This window comes from Mixophyes fleayi, chromosome 3, assembly GCF_038048845.1.
Source record: "Mixophyes fleayi isolate aMixFle1 chromosome 3, aMixFle1.hap1, whole genome shotgun sequence".
Taxonomy (NCBI): Eukaryota; Metazoa; Chordata; class Amphibia; order Anura; family Limnodynastidae; genus Mixophyes; species Mixophyes fleayi.
In genome coordinates, this window is record NC_134404.1 from 129,090,800 (window position 1) to 129,096,682 (window position 5,883).

The following is a 5,883-nucleotide window of genomic DNA, read 5'->3' on the forward strand; positions in this document are numbered from 1 at the left end:
ATTTTTACTTGAAAATTTGTGAATGTTATTAGTAGCTTTTTTATATAAAAATCTAGTATTTTAGCTTTAAAGTTGCCATTTTCTGAAATGTCCATAATGTTAATTATATCACCATTTTTAAATATTATATATCCTTTTTCCAAAATACTCATCAATATATTTGCAAAGTCTACATTTAGCACTTTTAGTTTTCACCAACAAATAAAGGGAAGTTTGCACAAACATTTTAGTAAATCTTATTTAATTTCCTACTTGTGTTTTTAATGTTATGTTCACCACTTGACTATAGGAGGTTTATAGGTTGAATAATAAGTGCACTGGAGGACCACTAAAATGTTGTGTCATTTACATATAATTAAATTTATGTAGAAGCATGGCCTTAATATTTTAAACTTAATTTATACAGATTGGATTTACTGAGGGGTGGGTCATGCAGCACTGTAGTGGTAATAATGGTAGACACAAAATAGTGGCCTTGGGGAGGAGAATGTAACTTGGTCCTGTCAATCTCCACCACTTGTAGCTTATTTATGAGTAAATCATTATCCGTAACTATCCTGATCTGCCCTAAAATGCATGTACAGTGCGGAAGTATTCACAAAATATCATAACAAATACAGCTACATTCACAAAGAAAGAAATGTGAAATAATGTGGATAAATCATATTCTGGAACAAAATATATTTTATTTTACTGACTGTTGTATTCTATATGAGAAACAATGTAAATGTATTGTAAACCATTACACTTTCTGATTTACCCTATCTCAGATGTCAGCCCTTTGCTCTATATATCACATCTGGAACTCAATGTGAGAACCTATCCATGAACCTGAATACTTTCTTTGGGATTTTATTTGGTACTTTGGCATTTCTTCTCCTGCTCCTCCTGGGCATCTGGTTGGGAATACGCTGCTATCGGCAGAGGATATACGATGACAATACAGATAAGTGAGTGACATCTAAATTAGTCTTGACTCTGCATTTTCATTCTGCAATGTATGTAATGTTAAAATAGGGTGTAGCATATCATGCATTAGTAGAAAGGAAGTGCTATGTAGCTGTAGTATAACTATCTTACAGCTAACCCAAAAACTCCTGAATGGTACAACAGAGAAAATAGCGTCATTACAAATAAGCATGTGAATATCAGTTGTAAAAGATATCTGAGATCAGCACAGCATTGACAATTGTATAACAATGAAAACATGTTTTGGCTCCTTACCAAACAAGGTCTGGTGAAGGTCACATGCACTGTACCTATGTTGGTAAAATGCTTATAATTCCTTATCATTTTGGCTGTGAGATAATTGTTAGCCAAAGAGAACAGATCTTAAGGTTTTTTTTGTGACTTCTTTGTGTTTCTCCTCCCCCCTCCCTGGCCAGTGATCCACATCTTTGTAGATCATTTGTAGGCATCTTCTTTCCATATATATTCTCCTCATTTACTCTCATAGAATAATCAGCATTGTCAGTCATACTGACATTGCTGGCACATGGGCTGTACTAAAACTGCCATTAGCAAACATTTTGTGTGAGGATGCAGAGGAAAATATTATTTTCATACCATAATAGTATGCCAATTGAGAGAGAAAATGAATAAAAAAGTAGTGTTAAAAATGTTATTTTAATATTTTACCTTCACCGTGACTGTCTTGTTTAAACTCTGACTCAGAACCTTCAACTTTTATCATGATCAGATTCACACAAAGGCCAAGGGCTAAGCTAGTATTGTAATGAGTATCAGCATGTCTGTCCCACTACCAAGATGGTAAAGTATGTATTGCTGTTTTTATGCTGTGTAAATTGAATTTATCGTCAGGCAAGTGGTATATAAACATAAGTTTGTTGCATCATAATAGAATACTTTTTAGTCACAATTGTGGTATTGTCTAATAAATGTGTTCAGTTTGGATCTTTTTGCAAATTAGTCTAAACAAAGTTAATTGCAGACCTAAATGGAAACAGCCATACTCGTATGTCATCAGATGTTGCGGAAAATATTGGTAGTTTCTTGCTTCCCAAGCTACCTTGCACATTTATGGTCCTGATTTAAAATGCACTGGCAATCTCAGTTACAAGTACAGTGAGTGTTATCTCTAAGCAGTTATAGTTACTTTCCCATTTAAAATGTTGGCGCTAGGAATTTACAGGAATTACGAGGTGATGTTGTAGTAAGAACAATATGCAGTTTATTGCAGTTCTATAATGATGGTCTGAACACAAGCATACTGGATATTTCAGTAATAAAAAGAAGACAGGAGAAAACACAGGCTCTGAGGTAGTGCAGGGATGAGTCAGACAAAAGATAATGCAGGAATATAACAGTCTCTGTGGAAATGCAGTACTGTATAAGTCTTTGATGCAATGCAGGAATATAGCACTGTCTCTGTGACAATGCAGGAATGTAACAGTCTTTGTGGATGACAGCGAATGCCCCACGGAAAGAGCAATGATAATTGCCACAGTCTATGCCTGTAAATACTGTGAAGAGGTATATCAATTTTGTGCAGATGTAATGCCAGGTATCAGGAACCAGGAGACTGCTGAATGCAGAGCCAGTAATTTCTTGATGCAAGGTCAGAAGCACACAGGACACAGATACAGGAAGCTAGCATGTAACACTATCACTGGCAATGAGTGCAGGACAGGTGGGAGCTTATAAAGTGAAGTCTTCTATTCAGCACTCAGGGGGAGAACTAGAAAGCAAAGAAGATGAAGACATAACATTTGGACAAGTACTATATATTCATGAAGAGGTATCTCCCCAGCTTGAATAACACCCCCTTATCTCTATGTTCCACCCCATTTTATTATCATATTTAATGTAGACTCCCTTTCTGGTGTCTAGTATACAATGCAGATCCCTATTCTAATGTCCTTAAAAGTTTAGATCTCCATTTCAATGGTTATAAGATAATGCAGACCACAATTCTGGTTGCTAGGTTAGATTGTAGGTCCTCTGTTGTACTCACTGCTGCCGGGACACTTATTTTTTTGGATTTGCTAGGTGTGGTTTTTTGCACCTAGGGGTAAATGTATTATTCAGCGGTTACTTAAAACCGCCGATTCTCTGCAGTTTTTGCGCATCAGGTTTTGCCTTTAATAAATTGGTGCTTTAAATAATAACAGCAAACCACTGAGAATCGTTTTAAGTAATCGCCGCTTGATACATTTACCCCCTAGTCTATAGCCTAGGTTCAATAAGATGGTCAGATACCAAGACAGACACCTTTACTGGCCTGCTCAAATGTTGGCCTGACACCAACTGGTAATCATCATAGTGTTCATTTACATGGCTGCAGGCACCTGACAGAGATGGAGTATAATTATTTTGTATTTATTTTTGTATACAATGGTATTTGTGTAAAAATTTACATTACAAATTAGGATTTCTCGTAGTTCGGTTTTTTCATCTGCATGACAGGTATTACAAACTTTAAAAATGTTTTGTGTTTGCTGTATCTTTCATTTTCTCTACTCTTCTCTAATATTGTTTTTCTCTCCCAATTTACACCAATGCTCTAACACATGCCTTTCTCTATTTGTTCTTCTTGTCTCTCATAATTCTCTAACATCAATATGCATTTGTGTCTCCCTGTTCAGGATGTATCAGTCTCGGTTTAGCTGGAAGTCGTCCCTATTTTCATGTAAGTACAATTGATATTTTTTTTTTTACTATGCAATATTAATTTTTTAAGGTGTTAAACGGTATTTTAAAATATATTTACTTTTAGAATGACTTTGCCACTATTATTAAGTACTCCATTTTATCTGTATCTACTTTTATAGCTTTTGAAAAATTGAGAGAAACAGAAATACCAATTTCAGGTCCAGACACAAAAATACAACATTTTGACAACTGGAAACCGCAACTGGAGAAAATTAACAGTTCCATAGAGGTATAAATTACTATATGCTTACTGACATTTTAGTGTGTCTACTTCAGTTGTGTGTTACAGATATAAAAAATGTAAAAATATATCGGCGCTATAGATGAATAGCCTCAGGATATAAAAATATTAATAATATGCCAATGAATCTGCTGCTTCCGCTAAGCAACCTGCTGTTACAGGTTCAGTACAAATTGCTTTATGTGTGTATTGGAATTTAACATTAGCATATATTTATGTATGTATTGATACTCTAAGCTGTGCTCCAAGGCTACTTAGGCACACCACATTCACATACAGATTAAATCAACATAAATATACAGATCATATTGAGCGAGTGGAGCTATTACATTGCAATGTGGGGTGTTTTGTTTGTCTCAAATAAACTTGCTCCATATGTAGTTAAGTTTAATTTCACTTAATGTTTGTATTGACAGTTTAACTATATTATATTTATAATTTAGAAACAATTTAGTCATGTTTTTTGTGTATATTGACAGTTTAGCAGCATTATAAGTTACTGTAAATTATTCACATACTCAATATGTGACTTAAACATTTCTTCAATACATCTTGGTGTGAACTCATACTATGTAAGCACATTACTCACTGTAAAACTAATAGTTTTATGTAAAAACAGGTGAGAACAATTTAGCATCTAAACTTCTTATCTTGGCAAATGCTAAGCCAAATATTTTTTGAAGCTATCATTCATATATATTCTGATTAATCAATGCAAGTTTTCTTTAGTAGCACTATCTACTTTAATGTATACAAGTGTACATTTTATATTTTGTATTTATTCATCTATTTTAATATATTGTTCTTTTTCGCCTCTATAAAAAAAGACGCCCCTTGACTTTTTTTCTTGTTTTTTTTTTCTTTTTGTAGATAAGGATAAAACGACCGGAAATTATAAGTGACTTGAACAAGTATTAATAAAAAAAATGAAACAAAGTTTATATATTCCTATAGGCTCCCCCTTTCTACTCTGATGGAAATATTTACATGCTGGCCAGTGCGAGGCAGTGTTAAATCAGACCTGCAAGTGTTAATAAAATCATTTATCTGGATCCTAATTATGGATAGTTATATGGGAGCGTGTAATGATCTAACTTGTGTACATTTACCAATGTTTAAAAAAAGTAGCCAGATTTTGGGAAAAGATAAATGTGATGCAGTGCAATAAAATAATGTTATAAAATGCATCTCAGGAACTTGAATATATCCAACAAAGCGGGGACTGAACAATTATACAGTGCACTGTTTCTTTTCTTGGCTACCGTTAACAATGAAGAATGTTTTTTATTGATTTGGCAAATTTTATATTATTACCCTATAAAATTTTATTCTACTTATTTAATAATGTACATGCTATATAATGCATCAGAACCTTAAAATATAACCTCATGATTTGTGATTTTAACTGAAAAATACTGACTTATCTTATTTACATATCTGACAAATGTAACAAATAAAATGTATGCATATTAATTTAACGTTTGGTTATTTGAAGCAAAAATGGTAATATATGTGTATATATCTAAGTGTATTTATATATACTTTTCACTACTTTGGTAATGGGAGTTTCTGTGAACCAACAAAATAATTGAAGGTGGGGAAGGAGCAGGAATGGAATACATGTAGAATATAAGTCTTCCCCTGTAATCATAAAAGAGACAGAAGAAAAAGCGTTCCTGGGTCATATATTGACAATATCTATGTTCTAATGGTAAAATAGAGGCAGCCATGTCTGCAACACAAATGTATCTAGTGACCTTACTGGGGCATGTAACAGCTTGTGCCCAATACCTCAGAGAGGTCACTCGGTTCAAGGGAGTTAACTTGTTTTGACCACTATATATCAGACCCAACTGTGTGTAGTTTCGTTATTGTTTATTTATATAGCACCAGTGGTCTAAATGTGAGCGGGTTGGGGGGGGGGGGGTTTACACAGGACCAGCAAGAGGAATTAAGGGCCCCAGTACAGC

The 5,883-nt window shown here is 34.0% G+C and overlaps 1 long non-coding RNA gene across 1 annotated transcript; it reads left to right on the forward strand.

The window, feature by feature from the left end:
* The first annotated feature begins 3,605 nt into the window (after window positions 1-3,605).
* Window positions 3,606-5,279, forward strand: LOC142144006 (uncharacterized). Its single transcript, XR_012689629.1, has 3 exons — window positions 3,606-3,649; window positions 3,792-3,901; window positions 4,784-5,279. It is a non-coding gene; the product is annotated as an uncharacterized LOC142144006 (long non-coding RNA).
* The last annotated feature ends 604 nt before the right edge of the window (window positions 5,280-5,883 follow it).